A 12,081-nucleotide genomic window follows, 5' to 3' on the forward strand; every position below is an offset into this window, starting at 1 on the left:
TAATACCTGGAATGGGTGTGCTGTCTTATGAGGAAAGGCTGCAGAGGCTAGGCGTACATCAGCTGGAGTTTAGAAGTGTAAAAGGCGACATATAAGATCCTAAGGGCGGGGGGTGGGGAGGAGGGGGGCAGAACAAGTGAGGGCGACAGAGAGAGAAACAGAAAAAGATAGAGAGTGAGGGAAAGAGAGCGGTCACATCAGCTCATCTGCTGCTGAAACCCTCATCCATGCCTTTGTTACATCGAGGCTTGACTATTCTAACACACTCTTGGCTGGTCTCGCACATTCTACTCACTGTAACCTTGTGGTCATTTAAAACTCTGCTGCCATCTTCTAATTTACACTAAATTCTGTTCACCCAACATCCTTGTGCTCACTGACCTACATTGGCTCTTGGTCCAGTCACACCTCAAATTTAATATTCTCACTCATATGATCAAATCCCTCCATGGCATCACCCCTCTGATTATCCTAATCCCCTGCCCATTTCCAATATTCCTGAAGCTTGTTTATCTTAAAGTGTTTTGCTAATTCCCTTTTTAAAGTGAGTTTATTTCCCTCTGTTTCTCTCCCTGACCACACATTTCATCTGTCCAGCTCCACTGGTGCTGTGGAAGTTTGGATCCATAAAATGGTGTGAGCTGCACAGCCGGTCACATCCAGCACATTGTACAGGACACCAAGGCTGGCCGGGGTGCTAGCGTGGGTGCAACGTGTGTGTGTCTGTAGCGTGAGGAGGGGTCATAGTGTGGTGTCAATCAGCCATTCCAGCAGCTTTGTTGTACGTCTTTGAAACTTGTTCTGTGCATGTTCATTGACCGCCTGTGTTAGTCACTCTCAGCTGAACATACATTCAACAGCACGAGGAACCCCCTCTAGTGTTATTTAAAAGGACAAGGCATCCATCTGACAGGTGAGGGACTTTTGACTGACTTCTGCTATTGTAAAGTTAGTGGAGGTGCTGTGGATGGTTTTCTGGAGGTTGTGTTGTGAGCTGCTGCAGACATTCAGGGAGGACAGAGGATTTGGTTACCCAAATGTGGACGATATAGGGGGACTGTAGTTACAGTGTCTCTGGGTCAGTAACATGACCAACAAATGGAGCAGAGGCTGCCGAAAGGGGAAGCAATGTGATAATGATCAGATCTGTTTTTGTGATGTTGATTGAAGGATAAATATTGACCAGGACAGCGGGAATAATTCCCCTGCTCTGCTTCTACATAGAGCGATGGGATATTTAACATCCATCTGAGAGGGCAGATGTGGCCTTGGTTTAACGTTTCATTCGAAAGACGGCACATCTGACAGTGCGACACTCCCTCAATACTGCATTGCAGTGTCAGCCTTGATTCTTGTCATCAAGTCCTGCAGTGACCCTTGATCCTAGAAGCTTGTGACTGAAAGGTGAGAGAGCTACAAACTGAGCCACGGCTGACATTGGTCCTTTAATCCCAAGTGTTTCTAATTTGGTAACACGGCTGTTATGTGGTACTTTATCAAACGCATGTTGAAACGATAGGGGTAATGAGAAAATGCAGGCAGGAGCAATCATAGAAACACAGAATAGCATTGCATTGAATGAGGCCATTTGGTCCATTTATTCTGTGATGGCCCTTTTGAAAAGCTTCCAGTTCGTCCCACACACTGGCTCTTTCCCAGATCCTTCCTTTTATTCTCCTTAAGATATTTATGCATTTCCCTTTTGGAATCTACTGTTGAATCTGTTTCCTTCAGCCTATCAAACAATACATTGCAAATCCCAAACACCCATTGTCTAAAAAAAATCCTCGTGTCACCTCTGCTTCTTTTTTCCAATCACCGTAAATCTGTGTCCTCTGGTTAATGGCCCCTCACACATTGGAAACGGTTTCACTTTATTTAATTTATCTAAATCCTTCATAATGTTAAACATCTCTATCAGATCTTCTTTTAAATTTCCCTGCTCTGAGGTAAACAATCCCAGCTACATAACTGTAATCCCTCATCCCTGGAAAAGTTCCAGTAAAACTCTTCTGTCTCCTCTCCAAACGTTTCCTGTCCTTCCTCAAGTGTGGTTCCCATATTGGACACAGGTGGAGCCGGACTCGTCTTTTCTATAGGTGTAACATAACATCCTGACTATTCTACTCTGTGTCTGTATTAATAAAGCCTAGGAATCTATTTGCTTCGTTAACTGTTTGTTAACCTGTCCAACTAACGTCAAAGATTGTACACAAACACCCCATGTCTCTCTGTTATTCTCACTACCTTTAAAGTTGTGTCATTTACCTTGTATTATCTCTCCACATTCATCCACATGCAGCTCACCATCACCTTCTCAAGGGCAATTTAGGTATGGGCAATAAATGCTGGCCCAGCCAGCGACACCCACAATCCATGAATAAATAATATCAACAACATCTTCCCACAAAGTATCACCTTACATATCTGCCATGCCAATTAAATATTAGGAAGAATGAAGCCACTGTTTTCAAACCCCACATCAAACATTTCCTAGCAACAGACTCCATCCCTCTACTTGCCAACTCTTTGAGACTAAACCAAACTGTTCACAAAGTGATGTCATAGTTGACCCTACAATGAGCTTCCTGCTAAATATTCACACTATCACTAAAACAGCCTATTTCCACCGAATCTTCAGCCAGCTTTGCCCGTCTCTCAGCTCTTCTGCTGATAAAACACCACCCACCCCCCACCCACTTGCCTGTGTTACCTGTAGACTTGACTATTCCAACACACTCCTGGCTGTTCTCCCACATCCTACCCTCCATAAACTTGAGGTGATCCAAAACACTGCTGCCTAACTCACACCAAGTCCTATTCACCCATCACCCTCTGTACTCACTGACCTACATTGGATCCTGGCCAGCAACTCCTCAATTGTAAAACGCTCAGCCTTCTTTTCAAATCCCTAAACAGAGTGAGATGCTAGGCCCTTTCAGAGGGCAGTTGCGAGTCAATGACATTGCTGTGAGTCTGGAGTCACATGTAGGCTAGACCAGGAAAGGACGGCAGATTTCATTCTCTAAAGGACATTAGTGAATCAGATGGTGTTTAATAAAAAAAATCGCTAATAGTTTCATGGCGCCATGACTGAGACTAGCTTTCTATTCCAGATTTTAACACACTCGTGGCTTGTCTCACACATTCTACTCTCTGTAAACTTGAGGTCATCCAAACTCTGCTGCTCTTGTGTTAACCCGCACCAAGTCTCGTTCCTAATCACTGACGTACATCAGCTTCCAGTCAGGCCATGTCTTGATTTTGAAATTCTCAACCGTGTTTCCAACTCTCTCCATTTTCTCAACCCTCCTTATCTCTGTATTCTCTACCAGCCCCACAACCCTCCAAGATATTTGCACTCCTCTAATCCTGGGCTATTGTGTATGCTTGATTTTCATCATTGCACCACTGCCAGCCAGGTCTTCAGCTGCCGAGGCCCAAAGCTCTGGAATTGCCTCCCTACACCACTTTTTGTTATTATTGTGTGAGATGTGGGCTTCGCTGGCAAGGCCAGCATTTGTTCCCATCGCTAATCGCCCTGACAATTGAGTGACTTGTTTGGACATTTCACAAGGCAGTTCAGAGTCAACCACATTGCTGTGGGTCTGGAGTCAGATGTAGGCCAGATCAGGTAAGGACAGCAGATTTTCTTCCCTAGCGGACATTAGTAAATCCGATCGGTTTTTACACCAGTCAATGATAGATTCGTGACACCATTACTGAGAATAGTTTTCATTTCCAGATTTTTATTAATCAGTTGAAATTATTAATTGATTGAATTTTAATTCCCACCAGCTGCCATAGTGGGATTTGAACCGAGGGCATCAGCCTGTACCTCTGGGATTCTAGTTCAGTGACATCGTTACTATACCACTGTCACTGCTTCTATGCCTCACTTTCCTCCCTTAAACCACTACTGAAGACATTCTGCTTTGACCAAGAAATGTAAGTTGTTGTTGTTGAGCTTTGCTAGACATGATTTGTCATTACCATATCCCTGCTGCCGTCCATTCATTGTCCGGTGTTTTTTTTTCAAGCAACGAATGCTTTTGTCCTGGGCTGTGAACTCCCGAAATCTCCCACCAGCGACGTTAGACTGACTGGTCAGTAATTACACGGTTTACCGCATCTCTCCTTTTTTAAAACAGTGTGTAACATTTAGAACCCTCCTGTCTCTGGCACCAGTCTCATACCCAAGGAGGGTTGGAAGATTCTGGCCAGTTCCTTCCCTCAGCACTCCCCACACAACCAATTCAGACATGTTCCACTTTATTAGAATTAGAATTAGAACATTACAGCGCAGTACAGGCCCTTCAGCCCTCGATGTTGCGCCGACCTGTGTAACCATCTGACCTACACGATTCCATTTTCATCCATATGTCTATCCAATGACCACTTAAATGCCCTTAAGGTTGGCGAGTCTACTACTGCTGCAGGCAGGGCAGGGCAAAAATTGGTGGATTGAAAGGGGTTAACTGAACTTGTTTGTTCAGTTACTGTTACTAATGTCAGTCACCATGGACCCCACATTTGTCACTGGAGGGTTTCCAGCTTCTATTAATCCAGGACTCCTGTCAATGTGTTATTCCCAGCAGCTTCCCGGTACTTTCAGGATCAGCAGTTCGAGAGAGAGAGAGAGGGTAGATCAGAATCTGAGAACAGTAGATTGGGATGTTACGACAATGGGAGGCAGGAGTTTCTCCTCTTGGTTTGGCCTAGTTACTGCAGATTATTTTTGGCTAACATTAGATGATCGGATCTATTATGCACTGAAGATGATTCAAACGATTTATTATCCCATCTTCGCTATTGTTGGTGTCCCTGGTAAGTATCTTTATCCAACGTTTAGAACTATAAATCATATTTCACTGATTTAATGTTCTTGTCATGTAAATCTTGGGAAGTTCAAAGACATTGCATTCAGTCACTGTCACAAACTCCATTCCCTATCCACCATCTGCATTCCCCTCACTGACCAATGTCTGAGGCTGAAATAGACTGTTTGCGACCTCTGGCATCCAGTTGACTCTGAGCTGAGTTCATCTCCACATTCTCTCCATCACCCACCCTGCCTACAACCACCTCTGTAATATCACCCGTCTCCACCTCTGCCTCAGCCCATCTGCTGAATAAATACTCATCTATGCCTTTCTGAAATCCACACTTGACCATTCCAATTCTATCCTTGACACTCTCCCAGTTATAAACCTCCATAAACCACAGCCCTTCCAGAACTCTGCTGCCTGTATCCAAACTCACAGCAAATCCCGATCACCCATCACCCCTGTGCTCACTGATCTACGTTTCTTCCTGGTCTGGCAGCACCTTAATTTTTATATTCTCATTCTTGTGTTTGAATCTCTCCATGGCCTCACCCCTCCAATTAATCCCATTCCCCTCTCCAGTCTCATATCATTGTAATCTTATGCCTTTGAGGCTTTTTTTCCAATTCCCTTTTGAAAGTGATTTGATTTACCCTCCCTGTCTCCTCCGGCTGTGATTTGTCCTCTATGGCACCACTGGTGCCAATATTACAGAAACCTGGATCTGTAAAATGATGTGAATGGAACAGGCGACCACTTCTAGTATGGCCAGCACAGTGCCCCATGCTGTGCAGGGATGTAGCCTGTGTATACTGTGCATTTGCTGTTAGTCTGAGGAGGGATTTGAAGTTATGTCAATGTCCCATTCCAGCAGCTTTGATGTACGCCTTTGAAACTTGGTCTGTGCATGACCACTGACCGCCTGTGCTACTCACTCACAGCTGAAGATACATTTAGAAGCATGAATAAACCCTTCTAGTGTTTTTTAAAAGGACCAGGCATCCTGGTCCAGAATATTGAGGGGTATATGACATTCAAGAAGAATAGGAAGCTAGGTAAAGGTGGAGGGGTGGCACTGTTAATCAAGGATAGTATTGGTGCATTAGTTCGAGATCAACTTGGTACAGGAGATCAGGGTGTCGAATCGGTTTGGGTGGAGATGAGGATTAGCAGGGGAAAGAAGTGCCCAGTGGGAGTGGTCTACAGGTCTCCTAACAGTAATCGCAATATAAAACATATTATACAAGAAGAAATATCGTTTGCTTATGATAGAGGTCCGGCAATAATCATGGATGATTTTAATCTACATATAAACTGGAAAAATCATATTTGGAATAATAGCCTGGATGAGGAGTGCATAGAATGTTTTAGGGATAGTTTCTTAGAGCACCATGTTCTAGACACAATCAGAGAGCAGGTTAAATTAGTTTTGATATAGTGTAATGTGACAGGATTAATTAATGACCTCAGAGTAAAGGCACCTCTAGGTAGCAGCGACCACACTGTGACTGAATTTTACATCCAGTTTGAAAGTGAGAAGAGTGGGTCTAAGACGAGTATTTTAAACTTGAATAAGGGAAAGTATTTGGGCATGAAAACTGAGCTAGCTGACGTGAACTGGGTTACTAGGCTTGGAGGTATATAATTAGAGAAGCAGTGGCAGAAACTTATGGGGAATTTCAAAATGCTCCAGAATAAGTATATTCCTACTATAAGGGGAAGGAGCCACCGTCTGCGGTTAACTAACGAAGTTAAGGAAAACATGACACTGAAGTTAAAGGCATATCATTGTGCAGAAATGAGTAGCAGTTCTAATGGTTGGTCAGAATATAAAGAACAGCAGACAATGACTAAAGGGTTAATCAGGAGAAATACATTAGAGTATGAGAGGAAGCTAGCGAGAAATGTAAAAATGGATAGCAAGAGTTTCTACAGGTATTTAAAAAGGACAAGAATAAGTAAAGAGAGTGTTCCTACTCTGGACAGTGAGAATGCAAAGTTAGTAGTAGATAATAAGGAAACGGTGGATGCAATGAACAAATATTTTGCTTCGGTCTTCACTATAGAGGATGCACGAAACATGCCAGTAATAGCTGTAAATCAGGAGGTGGAAGGAAGCGAGGACCTTGGTGAAAATACAATCACCAGGGAATCTTTACTGAGCAAACTTATGGAGTTGCGGGCAGACAAGTCCCCGGGTCCTGATGGACTTCATCCTAGGGTCTTAAAAGATGTGGCTAATGAGGTAGTAGATGTGTGGGTGTTATTCTTTCAAAATTCACTAGACTCTGGAAAGATTCCATCTGACTGGAAAGTAGCAAATATAACCCCTCTATTCAAGAAGAGGGGGAGGCAGAAAACAGGCAACTATATGTTAGTTAGCTTGACATCTGTTATGGGGAAGGTGTTAGATTCGATCATTAAGGAGGCTTTCGCTGGGCACTTAAGAAAAACTCAAGGTAATCGCGAATAGACAGCATGGTTTTGTGAAAGGGAAATCATCCTGAACTAATTTATTGAAGTTCTTTGAAGGAGTAACATGCAATATGGATAAAGGGGAGCCCTTTGACCGACTGTGCTTGGATTTCCAGAAGGCATTAGACTGGATGTCACATAAAAGGTGATTGTGCAAAGTAGGAGCTCATGTGTAGGGGGTAACATATTAACTTGGATCGAAGATTGGCCAGTTGCAGCAAACAGAGGGTCTGCATAAATGGGTCATTTTCAGATTAGCAGGATGTGACAAGTGGAGTCCATCAGGGGTCTGTGCTGGGGCCTCAACATTTTACAATTTATATTAATGACTTGGATGAGGGAAGCGATGGCATGGTAGCTAAATTTGCAGGTGGCACAAAGATAGATAGGAAAGTATGTTGTGAAGAGGACATAAGGAGGTTGCAGACCGATAAAGATAGGTTGCATGAGTAGGACAACAATCTGACAGATGGAGTATAATGTGGGAAAATGTGAAGTTGTTCACTTTGGTAGGACGCTGCAAAATTCCGAGGTGCCTAGGGATCTAGGTGTTCTAATGCATGAGTCACAAACAGTTAGTAGGTAGGTACAGCAAGTAATAAAGAAGGCGAATGGAATGCTATCCTTCATTACAAGAGGAATTGAAAATAAAAGTCAGCATGTGATGCTTCAGTTATACAGGGCATTGGTGAGACCACATCTCGAATAATGTCTAGAGTTTGGGTCTCCTTATTTAAGGGAGGATGTGAATACTTTAGAGGCGGTTCAGAGGTAGTTTACTAGAGTGATAATAGGAATGAGCGGGTTATCTTATGAGGAAAGGTTGGACAGACAGGCTTGTTTTCACTGGAGTTTAGAAGAGTGAGGGGAGACTTGATTGAGGTTTACAAGAATCTGAAAGGTCTTGCCAAGGTAGATGTGGAAAGGATGTTTCCTCTTGTGGGTGAGTCGAGAACTTGGGGGCACTGTTTTGATATTATGGGTCGCCCCTTCAGGACAGAGATGAGGAGAACATTTTTCTCTCAGAGGTTAGTGTGACTTTGGAACTCTCTGCCACAGAAGGTGGTGGAGATGGGGTCATGAAATATTTTAAAAGTGGAGGTAGAAAGATTCTTGTTAGTCAAGAGAGCGAAAGGTTATCAGGGTAAGATGGGAGTTAGAATTCAAAACACAACCAGATCAGCCATGTTATCATTGAATTTCAGAGCAGGCTCGAGGGGCCGAATGGCCTACTTCTGCTCCTCATTCGTATGTGTGTACGTTTGCACTCAACTTACAGGTGAGGGGCTTTTGACTTATTTCTGCTATTGTAAAGTTAGTGGAGGTGCTGTGGATGGTTTTCTGGAGGTTGTGTTGTGAGCTGCTGCAGATATTCAGGGACGACAGAGGATTGGTTGACCCAACTCTGGTCAAGGTATGGGACTGCAGTTACAGTGTCTCTGGGTCTGAAACATGACCAACAAATGGAGCAGAGGCTGCAGAGAGGGGGAGCTCAGTATAGAGGGAGGAGGAGGGGGCTCTACCATCCCCACCCTGGGTTTTCCAAGCGCAAAGAGAACAGTGGTCCCAATACCGAACATAGAACATAGAACATAGAACATAGAACATAGAACATAGAACAGTACAGCACAGTACAGACCCTTCAGCCCACAATGTTGTGCCGAACCTTTAACCTACTCTAAGATCAAACTAACTACCTACCCTTCATTCTACTATCATCCATGTACCTATCCAAGAGTCGCTTAAATGCCCCTAACGTATCTGCTTCTACTACCACCGCTGGCAGCACATTCCACGCACCCACCACTCTCTGCGTAAAGAACCTACCTCGGACATCTCCCCGAAACCATCCTCCAATCATCTTAAGATTATGCCCCCTGGTGATAGCCCTTTCCACCCTGGGAAAAAGACTCTGACTATCCACTCGATCTATGCCTCTCATCATCTCTATCAAGTCACCTCTCATCCTTCCTCGCTGCAATGAGAAAAGCCCTAGCTCCCTCAATCTTTCTTCGCAGGACATGCCCTCCAGTTCAGGAAGCATCCTGGTAGATCTCCTCTGCAGCCTCTCTAAAGCTTCCACATCCTTCCTATAATGAGGCGACCAGAACTGAACACAATATTCCAAGTGTGGTTGAACCTTACAGAGCTGCAGCATAACCTCGCGGCTCTTAAACTCAATCCCCCTGTTAATAAAAGCCAACACAACATACGCCATCTTAACAACCCTATTAACTTGGGTGGCAACTTTGAGCGATCTATGGACATGGACTCCAAGATCCCTCTGTTCCTCCACACTACCAAGAATCCTTTCTTTAAGCCTGTATTCTGCATTCAAATTCGACCTTCCAAAGTGAATCACTTCACACTTTTCCAGGTTGAACTCCATCTGCCACTTCGCAGCCCAGCTGAGGAACACCACTGTTTTCTGCCATCGAGTCTGAACAACAACTTTTCACCACTTCTCTCTGTTTACTCTTCATTAGCCAATGTTATATTGACACTGGACTAGTAACCAGAGACCCAGGGTATTCCTCTGTGGACATGGGTTCGAATCCCACCACAGCAGAAGGTGGAATTTGAACTTAATAAAAAAAAATCTGGAATTAAAACTAGTCTAAAGATGGCCATGAAACCATTGTCGATTGTTGTAAAAACCCATCTGGTTCACTAATGTCCTTTAGGGAAGGAAATCTGATGTCCTTACCTGGTCTGGCCTATATGTGACTCCAGACCCACAGCAATGTGGTTACCTCTGACATGCCCTCTGAAATGGTCTAGCAAGCCACTCAGTTGTAACTAACCGCTACAAAGTCAATAAAAAGGAATGAAACTGGACGGACCACCCGGCATCGACCTAGGCACCGGAAACGACAATGGCAAACCCAACCCTGTCGACCCTGCAAAGTCCTCCTTACTAACATCTGGGGGCTTGTGCCAAAGTTGGGAGAGCTGCCCACAGACTAGTCAAGCAACAGCCTGACATAGTCGTACTCACGGAATCATACCTTACAGACAATGTCCCAGACACTGCCATCATCATCCCCGGGTATGTCCTGTCCCACCGGCAGGACAGACCCAGCAGAGCTGATGGCACAGTGGTATACAGTAGGGAGGGAGTTGCCCTGGGAGTCCTCAACATCGACTCCGGACCTCATGAAATCTCATGTGATCAGGTCAAATATGGGCAAGGTAACCTCCTACTGATTACCACCTACCGCTCTCCCTCTGCTGATGACTCAGTACTGCCCCATGTTAAACAGCACTTGGAGGAAGCACTGAGGGTGGCAAGGGCACAAAATGTACTCTGAGTGGGGGAATTCAATGTCCATCACCATGAGTGGCTCGGGAGCACCACTACTGACCGAGCTGGCCGAGTCCTAAAGGACATGGCTGCTAGACTGGGTCTGCGGCAGGTGGTGGGGGAACCAACACGACGGAAAAACATACTCGACCTCGTCCTCACCAATCTGCCTGCCACAGATGCATCTGTCCATGACAGTATTGGTAGGAGTGACCACCGCACAGTCCTTGTGGAGACGAAGTCCCGCCTTCACATTGAGGATACCGTTCATCGTGTTGTGTGGCACTATCACCATGCTGAATGGGATAGATTTCGAACGGATCTAGCAATGCAAAACTGGGCATCCATGAGGCGCTGTGGGCCATCAGCAGCAGCAGAATTGTACTCAACCACAATATGTAACCTCATGGCCCGGCATATCCCCCACTCTACCATTACCATCAAGCCAGGAGACCAACCCTGGTTCAATGAAGAGTGCAGGAGGGCATGCCAGGAGCAGCACCAGGCATATCTCAAAATGAGGTGTCAAGTTGGTGAAGCTACAACCCAGCACTACTTGCATGCCAAACTGAGTAAGCAGCATGCGATAGACAGAGCTAAGCGAACCAATAACCAACGGATCAGATCTAAACTCTGCAGTCCTACCACATCCAGCCATGAATGGTGGTGGACAATTATACAACTAACTGGAGGAGGGGGCTCCACAAATATCCCCATCCTCAATGATGGGAGAGCCCAGAACATCAGTGCGAAAGATAAGGCTGAACATTTGCAACAATCTTCAGCCAGAAGTGCCGAGCTGATGATCCATCTCGGCCTCCTCCTGAAGTCCCCAGCATCACAGATACCAAACTTCAGCCAATTCGATTCACCCACGTGATATCAAGAAACGACTGAAGGCACTGGATACTGCAAAAGCTGTGGGGCCTGACAACATTCCGGCAATAGTATTGAAGACCTGTGCTCCAGAATTTGCAGCACCCCTAGCCAAGCTGTTCCAGTACAGCTACAACACTGGCATCTACCCTGCAATGTGGAATATTGCCCAGGTATGTCCTATACACAAAAAGCAGAACAAATCCAACCCGGCCAATTACCGCCCCATTAGCCTCCTCTCAATCATCAGTAAAGTGATGGAAGGTGTCGTCAACAGTCCCATCAAGCGGCACTTGCTTAGCAACAACCTGCTCAGTGATGGTCAGTTTGGGTACCGTCAGGGCCACTCAGCTCCTGACCTTATTACAGCCTTGGTTCAAACATGGACAAAAGAGCTGAACACAAGAGGTGAGGTGAGAGTGACTGCCCTTGACATCAAGACAGCATTTGACTGAGTATGGCATCAAGGAGCCCGAACAAAACTGAGGTCAATGGGAATCAGGGGGAAAACCCTCCACTGGCTGGAGTCATACCTAGCGCAAAGGAAGATGGTTGTGGTTGTTGGAGGTCAATCATCTGAGCTCCAGGACATCACTGCAG

The sequence above is a fragment of the Heterodontus francisci genome, unplaced genomic scaffold (genome assembly GCF_036365525.1).
Source record: "Heterodontus francisci isolate sHetFra1 unplaced genomic scaffold, sHetFra1.hap1 HAP1_SCAFFOLD_73, whole genome shotgun sequence".
NCBI classification, from domain to species: domain Eukaryota; kingdom Metazoa; phylum Chordata; class Chondrichthyes; order Heterodontiformes; family Heterodontidae; genus Heterodontus; species Heterodontus francisci.